Genomic DNA, 13225 nt, shown 5'->3' with positions numbered 1-13225 from the left:
TTGAATCTGGTTCCTGGAATGAATATGATAAAAGACATGCTGGCTGATGGGCTTAGATTAACAATGAACTTAGTAATTGTCCGGAAATATATATTTAATTCATAAAAAGTCTTAAATCATGACATAATGATGGGGAGGTTTTTAAAAGAAAATGAAATACTAGTAATCACAAAATAATTGAGAATGTTGGAACTATTATTTTTCTTGACAGTATAAAACTTTTTACCTTTTTTTGCTGACATTTATAATTTTCATTATATTCACATACATGAAATTAATTTACATAAAATTTTTTCTAGAAAGCAGCCACAGCTATAGAGGCAGGTGAGAATTATGAAAATAATGCATTGCGATCTGTTTTGCTTGTTTATTAAGAGAATTAAAATTGTTGTGGAGTAATATAGCACATGATGTGATAGCTCATAATATAACCAGACATAATAGGGTAAAATTAAGGTAAAGGAGATTAATGCTGACTGTGTATTTAATAGGGGGAGGGAGGGAAATCAGTGCCTCAGCCTGGGTTCTGAAATGTTCTTCCAATTAATGTTGTTGGAGCCATACTTGCAGTATTTTTCATTGTACTGAAAAAAAATATTATATATGCAGAAGAAATTATTTGTTAATAATAAATGATTGTCCAAGTCTTAGTATGCTTACCTTATTCATTGGACTTCCATTCTTCTAGTGTCCTGAGTTACCTATAAAGTCATCTTTAAACTATTTGGGCTTAAATCTCATCTTCTGGCAGGACTTTAAACTGGGGTTGCTGAGTCAAAGGCGTAAGTTTGTTTTCTTAGTGGCTCTGAACCTATTTTCTTTCTCTGCAACACAGAGGAGGTTAGGCACTAGTGTTCTGATTGTTCAGGGAATTGCATTGCTCTGAATTTTTTAGGTGGGTTGGAAGAGGAACACTCAAATGTAGTAACTCTCCCCATTTTGACCTTAATTCCTGGAGCAACTTTTTGTTTTTTATTATTTCAGCCTAACTTAGGCTCTTCTGGAGCCCAGGGACTGCTACTGTTCTATCTCTCTTTTTTTCTTCTTCTTCTCCTGTTTGTTTGCTTAAGTTCATAGTCGTCATCTCTTATGCTTATCTGAGTGCCTGTTGTCAACCTTTTTTCTGAATTAATATATTGGATATAATGGTCTTGGACTAAGTTTTGTTTCAGTTAGCAGTGGAATTTGTTGAGTTCTGATTTGATGTTCCATGAAACTTCTACCAACCTGAGACAATTGCTATGTCTAATGAATTGTGATCTACTTCTGCCCTATAACTGGTGTTTATAAGCAGTCTGATTTTGGGATTATTTAGCCCTGGGTAATGGGATTTTAACACAAAAGTGTTGTGAGCCCAGAACCTTTTGGCTTGTTTAGTTTTAATGAGATGAATCACAGTCCGCTTGTCTATGAAAAGCAATGTTTTATATTGTCTTTGGCTTAGGTTTTCTTACTGAAGCATGAGAAACCCTTTTGCTTTTCTCTTCAGATCTACAAACCTTGAGCAATCATCCTGTTCTTTCATTGTCTCTGGGAGCACCAGTAACACTGGCCCTTCTTGAACAGCCCAATGACTTTAAATCTTTCCAGGTGATCTACTGCTATTAGTACAAATACAGTGCAGGAGAGCTTGTACCAGATGTGTTGGAGCTCTTCCATAAAAGAAAATGATTACCCATGTAGAATAAACATCTTCAGCTGTGAACAAGCATGAAAAACTTCAGTTCCAAATGTCTTCCCTGCCCCTCACTGAGGTGTAAGTGCCTTAAAGCAGAAGCTTATATTGGAGCGCCTTGTGAATCAGAACCGTCATGGTAGCAGCATAATGCAGCAACCTGTTAAATACTGGAGACAAATACTGTTACGTAAAGTGCTCTACTAGAATTAGTTGCCTTATATCACATTAGATGTTATTCTCTTATGTTTAGGTTCCACAGTTTGGGACTTGATGCAGCACAAGAGATCGTCCATCTGTTAGGTCGCTTTCAAAGCAATAATATCTAACAGATCTTTTCACTCTCAATGAACCTGGAGGCTTTACAGTTCATGTTAAAACAGATTACCCTGAATTTTAAGACCAGGTAAGTCTGGACATTATGGAATAATGCTCTGTGGGTTTTTTTTTTTTTTTTTTTCCTTCTTAGCATCTCCGATAATATATTTGAATAACTATTTGTAAAAAGAAATAATGTGATATAAGTACTTCTTCTAATGTAACACATGCAGTCATCAAGTTGTTAGAGCAGAGATGGTGCTTAATGCCTACATGGTACAAAAGTTTAGGGGAGACTGCCTCATTTAACTGCATTTAATTCTACCTACTAGACCTTGTTTTACGTGGTGAAGAAAATTTTATGTAAAGATATGCAAAATATTTCACTAATGGATTCCACTAGCACATTTTTACAACCAAACAACTTGGTTTTCATGGGATTTCTTTTACTAATTACAGTGAAACTTGCAGAATTTGTAAGTTCTTCTTCCACAAATATTCCTGTGTTGAAAATGTTAGGGAGAAGTAGCAAAGAAAAGCTGCATGATAAAATACAACTGAAGGAAAATCTAAGCTGTTGGCCTTTAGGTGCTTTACTCAAAGATTTCCAAAGTATATAGCCACATGAAGTGGAAAAATATGCTTGCAAGTCCACTTGCTTTTTCTGAATCACTGATTTGTGATTTGTACCAGGAGATGCATAGGCACCCGGAGCAGCTCTGCTTGGACTTGTGCTGGAGCTGCAGTTTTGAGAGGACTGTGGTGTAGACATACCCACACTAGTTGCAGACTCAGAGTTGAAACCTAGAGGCTCAGATGCAACAATGGACATGGCTAGGGCTACACAGACTCTAAGCTGTGAGGTTTTTGTCATACTGTCTAGCCTACCGAATGGCAGGTAGGCTTTCTGCTGTTTCAGAGATCTGTGAACCCTTTTCCTCAGAGTGGTATAGACGTAAGTTTAGGCGTATTTTTTCCAAGGCTGATGTGAATCAAGTACTCAAAGTCTTTTGTGCTGACCATTCACATGTATGAAGGAGTGTGTGGCTGTTTCAGAGAGCTTACATTCTGATCAACCCTCAGGTTAAAAGCTTTGTGTTCTGCTGCAAGCCATTATGTTTTTCTCAAATTCCTGGGTTACTGTCTCATACGATAAAAACAATGTTTAGGTATGGAGTTTCTATTCTTCAGGGAAAGAAATGGTGTTACTTCCTAAGAGGCAGAATTTGGCTATTTAACATACTTAAAGAACAAGCTCTTAACCTGTAATCCTTTATAATTTTAGGAAACAAAATTATGAAAGTATAAGTTTAGTCATATTTCTAACTCCAGACATCAGGAAGGTTTGCAGAAAATAAGGCTGCAAGGATTAATTAATATAGTTAATCTCTTAGAGCTGTTAAAAGCACACAGACCTCAGATGACTGTAGAAATTAGTTGCCTACTACACTCTAACCTCTCTCTGCATTATTAACTAGCTTAAGATTGTATTAGAAGTACTGTACTCTCCAAGAGCTGATATGCATTAATGTATCATGGACATAAAATTGAGACTATTTTTTGATAAACATTCCACAGTTTGAATGCAAAATTGAACCATTTATGCACTTCCTCCTGCAGCTTTCCCAGCTTTTTTCCCTCTTCAGTATTCCTCCCAACCCTCAGCTGTTTCACAGTCTAATTGTCATCCCACCTTTGTCAGTCAGAGGATGTTGTTGAGGAGTTCAGTTCCCCTCTTTGAAGCAGTTCTCTTCTGCAAAGGCAAGGAAATCTGTGGCCTCGTTCATCCCCTATGTATGACACCTGACTGGTGCAAAGAGAGCACAACTCAGACACTGCCTCTTCCTTAAAAGGGATGGGCACTCTTGACATCCAGCTCTGTAGAGCCAATGCTGTCTTATGGGCATATGGCTTAATTTAACCCTATAAAGTAGCTGTTTAAAGAGCCATTACTGTGGATATCAGGCAAGCCAAAAAGAGGTGTGTAACAATACTACAGTTTTTAAATTCTCCTATTTCAGCCAAACCCAGACCAAATTCCAGCCTAATATTCTAAAGCTATTTCAAAAGTCTGTAGGAGCTTTCTTTTCCCCAAGATGTCACTGAGGAATCACTGTTGTTCTTGCATTTTATTACATTGAAGACAAAAATAACTATCTTCTGCCTTCCATGGTTGAAAGGGTTTAAAAAATAAAAATAAAACAAACCACACACACCACCTGACTTAGCCTTCAAATGCACATACTACTACTTCTCCCTTGAGTGAGAAAGAAAAATGTCTTTAAGAGCCCTCTTGTTCACTGCAGAACCTTTTCTCCATCCTGCTTTTATTGGAATGTACTACTTGAAGGGATTATTTTGTTAATTTTAGTTTTTGAAAGATTGTAGGTTATGCAGTGTATTGTATTTGCCACTAATGGTGTGTCAGTCGCCCAGGAATATAGGCGTGAATCTGCCCACTTGTTCCCGTTAGACAGCTACACAGTTCTAAGCACTTCAGACCTTTCTCTCTGTTCATTGTACTCATAAAACTATAGCTGCACTATGGAGGGAAATCCAAGGGCTTACTCAGAGCAAGAGCAGAGGGGATACTGCAGTCATGTAGCATCCACAAAAATCTTCATTTCCTCTTTAGCAGTTCAGTCTATTCGCCACTTCCCACTATACTGTTTACCACTCTTTCTAAGTAGTAAAGACACTATAGAGGATAGCATTACAGAAATTGAAAAGTTATAACAAATGAAATGATTGCTATTTGAGAAATAAATGTTTTCTGTCAAAAGTTCCTTTTTTGTCATTCTTGGAGGTAAAGGCTCAACTTGTTTAGAGCAGCACCTGGTTTTTAGTACTCCAGGATCACAGGAGTACCACTTACTCTGGTCACCATAAGTCCTTGATCAAGGCCTCTGACTCGATATCTATACATAAATCAGTCACAAGTGCCTTTTCTGCAAGGATTCTGTGAATGTGTCCGTGCTAGAGGATCTCCATTTTGTATTCTTCTGATTTCTTCCAACTGAGTTACCACAAAATCAGTCATCATTTTACTTACATCCCATGTAGATCCTTCAGGCACCACGCAGATCAGTGAATATTACAGAATATCAAGCACCCAAAGCTCAGCTGCTTTCACCAAACAATTTTTAGTGTCTCTAAACCTAGTAACGGTCAATAGGATCACAGTATCGCAGGAGCAGGGAAGAGCTGTTCTACGGTAGGGACTCCTGTGTCTGAGATTAGTTTGTCTAGGGACTGATAGAGTAAAGGCAGAGAAGGACCAAGGGGAAAAAAAGACCCTCTTTCCTCTGTGTGCTGGAATTTACTGGTTCACTGTCCAAAAGGTCCCTAGCGATATTTGCTAGTTCCATAGTACTTTTTGATGCTATCAGTACTGTGAAGGATGCAACGATTCTGCCCATCACTGATTGAACCTCCTTAGTGCGTTATTGTGTACGGCTTTTGCAGTGTGTCTTTTGTATATGTGAAGACTCCATTTTTAAATGTCAGATTACTTGTGTAATTTGTAGACTCATCATAGACATCACAAAATGCTTCACAATTAGTTTGTGCGTGAAAATAAAGAGGAAGAGGTGCCTTCAGTTTAATATGAATTGCTGAAAGTTTGCCCTGGCCACTTTAGGTAGCTCGACTATGCCAGCACAGCAAAAGGAAACTCTTTCACCTGTTACTATGGTGTTGGGACAGCGAGCGGCGTGCGGGATCACAGGGACCCTGTGTTCAGTCTATTTCCAAACCCACATCCTAAAACTTTCCTTCTGTAGTTCTGTGGCCATTTTTCACATAGCGTTTGTGGGCTATAACTGAATGTCAGTGAAAAAGATGGGATTTTCTGCCATCTCTTCCTGTATGGCTAGGAGGTGGAGAGAGTTCAGTCCTCCCACCTGTCCTCTGTAGGGTGGTGGATCTGCAGCCGTTCAGACTTTTAGGAGAAAGGTTATCAGTATGTAGCGTGTTACTCTTTGTAATTGGCAGCGCACTTGCAGCCTTTTATAGAGGCACTCGGCTTGCCTGTGGTCCTGAACGAGGCAATTATGAGGTATTTGAGGAATGAGGTAAAAAGCTAGCAGTATCGCCTTCCAAATAGAAATATTTCCAGGCTGGTTTATGAATACAGAAATAGAAATGTGTATAAAATCAGGTGGAAGAACAGATATATGGATTTTAAGGGGAATCAACACTTTTTTTTTTTAACATGTAGAAGTAAAATACATATGCATTTTTAAAGCTTTCAAAGCCTAAAGCTGTCTATATTAGGGCTCACTTAAACACAGGTTACTGTAAAACTGAAATGACTGTGAATTTGTACCACATTAAGCTATGCAGCGCTAATTCCCTGTATGGGTATGCCAGTCATGTCAGTAAGTGCAAGGTTGACTAATTCACTCTGAAAAACTTTAAAAAATCTCACTTAAAATACTTTGTGTAGTTTTAAATTTATAAATATATTTATATGATATTTAAAACATCTGTTATACTCAAAAATACAGATTCTTCAGGTGCAAAATGACAATGTTGATTTGGGATTTGTAGGACTTGAATAATTCATGAAAATTATTTGAGAAAATTGAATTTTCTTTTCTGAACACTTCACATAGATGTAGCATTACTCTATTTTACTGATTCTCAGGCAGTACATATACAACTAGTATACAATGCTTGCAGTAGCTTTTTGTTGTGAATGTGTTTACTCTTGGCTTGTTCATTTATTGCCAGCATTGCAGAGGTAAAAATGAGAAAGCAGTGAGAGAAGCCACAAAGAGCGAGTGAAGTGAAATCTGAATGGGGGCTTGTTGCTGCAGATATAAATCTGTTTTTGAATTAAGCTTTAAATTAAGGACCAAAACTATAGGACATTGAAAATACAGACTTCACAGGTCTGTACGACTAAAGAAAGTCTTTGCAATAGTTTTGGTAGCAGCTAGATCAGATCTAAAATGCCTAATGAAAATTTCTAGCAATTCTAATGTTATCAAATCTTACGAGTTAAGGCAAAGATATCTTTTTCTCTTTGTTTTCACATGCTAGTCTGCATTGCTTGCTAAAAAATCTTCATTTTCATAATACGTGTGACTAATCTGCAAGATGTGTAAATGTTTTGACACTTGCACACTGTCTCTTTTTATGTATATAGAATAATTGCCCTACTACCCATCATAATATAAACCTGTGACAAACTTCACATACGTCAACAAAATGGTGTTTCTTTTTCTCTTGTTTTTAGCTCTCATAATTGAACTGTTTCCTCTGATTTTGAAATTTTACAGTCTTCAAAAGTCCATGAGTGAGAAGGGGGATGTTACTTATTGTAACCTCTGTAGTTTTTACTGTCTTGCCTAAAACCTACTAGAAAATTAAAAAAAAAAAAAAAGGTGTAGGGTAAAAATTCCACGGTAAAAACCACCTATTGCAAAATCATGCATATTTTTTCTTTGTACTTTAAAAATGATTTCCTTTTTTAATCTCGTCTTTTGAAAAATAACGGTAGTTTGATTTGTCTTTGACTGTGTGGATTGACATTTTGTCTTTAACAGAAATTTTTTTTAAAAGGATTGGCGTTTTGGTCCAGTCTGATAGTTTTGTACACTATAATTTTGTTTGAATACCAATGTAGCACTTCTCATGAGAAATGGCATTGCATTGAAGGACCTAGGAGCTTGTTTGTTCAACTAACTCTAATTATTTAAGTTGTCTCTTTCTTACGTTGTTGCAAGAAATATGTACTGCAAACATAGTTAAGAGAAACTTAAGTTTAAAGACCACAGGAAAATACTTGCTATACCAGATTCTTTGTCTGGACTCTAATGAGGCTGTTTGCATTTATTACCAGTACATTTTATTGAAAAAAAATTCTCACAGGCCTGAAAGTAAGGAGGGTATGTGTTTAACAACGTTTGATAATCTAAGGATATAGGAAATTACTGCTTCATATAAATTGCATCCTTTTTTTTTCTAGCCCACTGGCAATACTTGGTTAGAAAGGGTGAACATGGAAGCCATTTATAAGGGTTGAAGCAAGACTAAACAAATTTCAAGTTAAGTAGGAGTTGAAGCCAGTTGTTCTGGGTTAATTTAATTGTTAATGTGGCAATTTTAGAGGGTAGTTAATACCTGTGAAGCGAGAGGAATAGGTGAAAGGCTATTGATGCCTGTGGAGCAGTGTGTGTGTGAGAGTGAGGGGACAATAAAGGATTAGGATGTGATGAGCTGGGGTGGGGGGCATTTAACATCTCACTAAAATTAAGGTTTCTCAGTGGCTAACAGAATTATAAATTTTAACTGCACCTTTTTAACTTTCTCTTTTGAAGATATTTTACAGATTTGATTAGGGGTCTGGAGTAGAGGACGGATGCAGTGATTGCCTTGTGAAGAATGCTCACTTGCTGGAAATACCAGTTTCTGTCCTATTTTTGTGTCAATATGTTCAGGTCTGCTGCATGTGATTTCACCCACGTGGCTTGTTTGCTAACATGTCTCAGTGTGAGACCTCTGTGTGTATTTTAATGGCTGTCATGTGTTGGCAGACCACTGTTGTTGTTCTGGCAAGATTTCTTTTGGATGATGCTGTTTTGTGTAAGCTTTGGGTCTGGGGTTTTTGCTTATTGTCTAAAGACTAGAGGAAAGGGGAAGTTTTAGGGAGTTTGGTTCACTTGTATAGTTCTGGGAAGTTAACCTGAAGCAGTTGTTCCAACCCTTGTGGTCTGCCTGAGGGCTTAAGCTTCTTCAGAGCAAGGTTTATGAGGACAGGCGAGAACTTCTGTTAGACCAACTAACAAAGCTGGACATATACAGAAAAGCTGTCCTCAGTCTGGAACCAGGAACAGGAGTGACTCTTTGTGATCTTTATTAGCTTGAGGAAAATCTCTGGCAAAGAGAACCCAAAATTTCTTGTAACATATTGCAAAAGCTGGCATGCAAATGGCACATGGATGGGATCCCCTGCCAAAATTCCTGTCTAATCCCAGCGAAGTTGCTGGACTGTACTAAGTGAAACAGAACTGAAACAATTATTATGAAGGTTTAGGCCATGCAAATGAATCTTCTATAAGAAAAACTACACTGATGGAAGAAATTCACCACAGAAATTGGCATTTCAGCAACCTCTTAGCAGCAGATTTGCAAATGAAACAAAAGAAACAAATGCGGTGGGAGAGGGAGAGGGAGAGGACACCCTGTATCCAAAATGGAGCATTTCTTCTCACAATAAACTTCCAATAAGCTTTAATTTTAATTCTCTACTAACACTAAATAGATTATAAAAACCCTACAGAACTTTTCACTAGGAACGGAAAATGTTCTAAATGTTTTCTTGCCTAATGCTAACTTCTGCCAAGGATATGAACCATGGCAATTTTGTTCAAATTTCCTTCTTATGCCACAACCTATGCACATGTCCAAATGTTTAAATACTGGTACTTATTTAAAATACATATTAACAGTGTAATGCAACTCCTTTCCCCACACAAATATAGTTGCGATAGGTCATGCTTTTCACTGCTTTTATTTCACGTACTTTCTGGTTCAATTCTAGCTGTGAATGCCACATCTAGCCAAAGTACATGTAGCTTTTCCAGCACTGGAGTATCTTGGCTTAACTTAGACATAGAAGGCTTTGAACTTGAACTCAGCGAGTATGCTAAAGCCTTGAACAACTAAGAATGGACAAACTATTCTTGGTAATAAAAACCAATCCTGATCTCTTTCCTGAATGTTGAGTAATTAGACGTTTTTTATTTTCTTCGTAGTCAAAATGGCTTACATCTGTACTCTGTCTTGTATTGTGGTGGTTACATATACTATCTCCCCTTTCTTTCTGATGCTGGCTCCTTCAGCTTCCCTATATTTCCTTTTTTGGCAGCAAATTTTATGTGATAATTTTGCATTATGAAATCTCATATAATTATTTTCTGCCTTTTTCAGAGAACTAAGCTGATGGTGGCCCTTCCCCTTGAGAATGCTCGCTGTGCTCTTACTCGTGAAAGAGGTGATTCTTTAGCTTGTGTAATTCTTATTTTTGCAGGTTCATCTAGGCATTGTGCCTGTTTATGAAAGTCTGATACCTTTTACAGTTTTGTGAGGTAATGTCTGCTTTGCTAAATTAAGAAGCATTGATAAGAATCTTATTTTAGGAAATATCTAGCCAAGCATCTAAATAACCTTTGGGGGATCACCAAGAAGCTTGCAGACTTTGATTTCTAGCCATTTTCATCTTTCACTGTTATCTCTGAAAGCAAGACTTGGTGCTCTATAGTATTTTCACTTAGGTGTGTTACATTACTGTGTGCAGAATCCAACTATGTGGTTGTGATTTTTGTTTTCATTTTTTTAACCAAAATCTTTAAATACTTATGAGGATGTTTATCATTTCAGTCTTACAAGTCCAATCTTAGGCTTGTAGGCTAAGCACACTCTTCCCCTCTCCTCCACCCCCCCACCCCCCAAAATGTAAAACTATTTGTCTGATTAAATAAGTGTTGGTGAAAATGCATGTTCCCCTTTGACAAGAGTGAAATGTATGTTTCAAATTCTATATGGGAAGTATATCATCGAGTTATTTTAGAGTAATACTGGGCCTCCATCCTAACATTAATCTTTGCTTTGTTTTAGCCCTTCGCATACAGTCACTTGTTTCTTTGCTGTTGGTCCAGACGCAGGTTGAACCTGATAAGAGCTGGCAGTGTTTGTTTTATTATGAACCTTATTCAGCCTGATATTTAATTATGTTTCTATGTGGATTTGTAATGTGGATTAATAGTTTTATTTTACTTCTGTGATTAGTTTCTGTTTGTTCTAATTTCTTTTTGGCTCTTTCTTGACCTTGAGGTGAAAAAACACAGAAGATGTATTCCCTCAATTTAATGCCAGTCTGAGGTGTTTCTCCTGCATCATCAGATCAATGAAAAGTAAATAGCCTACACTTCTTGTTTCACAGTGCAGTATTGATCTTTCTTCAGCTTTTGCTTCCCTTTTTCCCAGCGTCTTGTGTCTTTCAACCCCTGGGACCGAAGTGATTGCCATAGATTGGACAAGCTAACAAGCGCATGATAAGGAACTAGTGTTTTGTGGTATACTCGCATTCACATGCTTGGTATATAAAGCCTGGACCTCTCTGCATTGAAAGAGAGGTGCCATTTTGTGTATGGCACAAGTCACTGTGAAAAAGAGCCACAGGGAAGGCACTAGAGCAGCAGAGGATTTTATTCTCCACACCGATCTTTTATTCCTACAGCTGGTGCCAAGCTGGGTGAGGACATTACTCCGCTGAAAAGTAAGACAAGTAGCCTGCGGGGAATGCCACAAGCTGCTTTTTGCTATGGCGATGTATGGGATGGTGGCAGCCTGTGGGTAAGTCTGAACTTGATCTTATAATGACCGTGATATGTGTGTCAAGTCCTATTTACATTGGGAACAGCAGAGACCTATGCAGAAAGTTTGAGAAATAAAACGGAAATGCATAAATTCTGGGTGGAAATGGGACATGTAGCATTGTGTAGTAAGTATGCTTCACAGTTCAGCTTTGAACTTAATACACAGAAAAAAGCTTAAGTCGGTATTTTTATATAGTAAATTAACTGAATTCATCTAATAACTGGGGGGGGGGGGTATTTATGCCCCCACCCCCAAATATTGTGGGAAGTATTTTTCCTTTAAATTTTAATACAGTGGCAACACTTTACTTCATAATGCTGGGAAGCAGTGTCTGTAGTGTCTACCTGTCCTCAACTAGTATACAGATTTAAGAAATCAAATCTTTTTTTGATTTTATCTCTGGGCCCTTAACTGGCCGAAGTGCTCCCTGGTACTGAAAAATGGTTAAATTAATAATTGATGTTCTATTACGTTCTATACAGTCTATTGTTTCTTTCAAAGAGAGGGGTATTTGTGCAGTGCAGAAGTTTTCTGGCATGGCTTAAGGTTCAGGAGAATGCTGCTTTTTGGCTTCAGGTACTTCTTTAGTCCCTCGTGCTATTCGGCTGCTACCATATTAATCAGTTGTAATTTACTCTTATATCATCCTTCACACACTTGACTTTGTGACATATACTCAGTTTAACATACTTGTTCCAAAATAGTAATCACAGGTGACCTGATATAAAGCAATAAAGAATTTGTACAGTTTGTAAAGAAAAGTTGCTATTTTGCTTGCTATATATATGTTAAAGGCTACAGCACTTTTCATTATTTTGTGTTTGTATATAGATCTTGGTACTTTATATATTTGTGGACATAGTATTTTTATGCATTACAGTATAATGTTGCAGTAGCTAGCATGAAATCTTCTGCACTATTACAGTAGTAAACTAAATTCTGCATTCTTCTATTATTATTAACAGTACAGTGATATACGAGTTTCATATTTCCCATGGACACCACTGCAATGCGGTTTGTTGGCAGTATTTTCAGCGGTACGCTTTTCTAATGTGCATCTTTGTTGTTTAACGTGTTTTAAAGGAAGTCAGTGTACACTACAAAATTATGCCTAATGTAGGAGCTGTTCTATCTCTTTCTGGTTTTATGACATTTTACACTTCTTGGAGCTAGATGATTGTTCTAACCCAAGCTATTATGTAATCCTTAGGGTAACCCTGCTGCTGATTTGAACGCTATTAATTTTCTATTATAGTGTGCTAAAGATGTTCTACAGTGTGAAGCTCACCTGCATTATTGAGTCAATGACCAATTGCAGAGTTACTCTGTGGTGGTTGGAGCTTAATTCAACCCTTTGGGATCTCATTTATTATTTGCAGATATTGATTCTGGAAAAAGAAAAAGCTAAGATGTGTGAATCTAATACTGACTTAGACCTAGCCTACAGCTGTTAACTCCTAATGGTCTGCTTACTATATGTGTGTTATCTGAAGCTTGAATTTCTTTATATTTTCATGTACAATAAGCTATTTGCTGCTACTTCATAAATATTCAAAGCTTCTGTACAACCTGTTTAGTCATACAGCATCAACTCAGATATCTGAAATAATTTAAATTGGATTTAATCTTAATAATTTTCCTGATTCCTTATTAATAGAATATGGAGATTAAGAAAATACTTCAGGCAATTAAGCCTAGTGCCGTGTTTTACATAATTTGCACAAGAATCTCCATGAGAAAATTCATATTAAAAATGTACTTGAATTCTTTCGGGATTTCAAGTGTTTTTAGTGTTATGTGCTTGTGAATTTGTCTTTAGGACAAGGGCTGTAGCTGAATAACATA

At 37.2% G+C, this 13225-nt stretch overlaps 1 long non-coding RNA gene across 1 annotated transcript; it reads left to right on the top strand.

The window, feature by feature from the left end:
• Positions 1–1937: 1937 nt before the first annotated feature.
• Positions 1938–11350, top strand: LOC112992049 (uncharacterized). The gene is made up of 3 exons (XR_003261439.2): positions 1938–2081; positions 9932–9995; positions 11241–11350. It is a non-coding gene; the product is annotated as an uncharacterized LOC112992049 (long non-coding RNA).
• Positions 11351–13225: the final 1875 nt, after the last annotated feature.

The sequence above is a fragment of the Dromaius novaehollandiae genome, chromosome W (assembly GCF_036370855.1).
Source record: "Dromaius novaehollandiae isolate bDroNov1 chromosome W, bDroNov1.hap1, whole genome shotgun sequence".
NCBI lineage: Eukaryota > Metazoa > Chordata > Aves > Casuariiformes > Dromaiidae > Dromaius > Dromaius novaehollandiae.
This window is presented reverse-complemented; position numbering and strand designations above follow the sequence as displayed.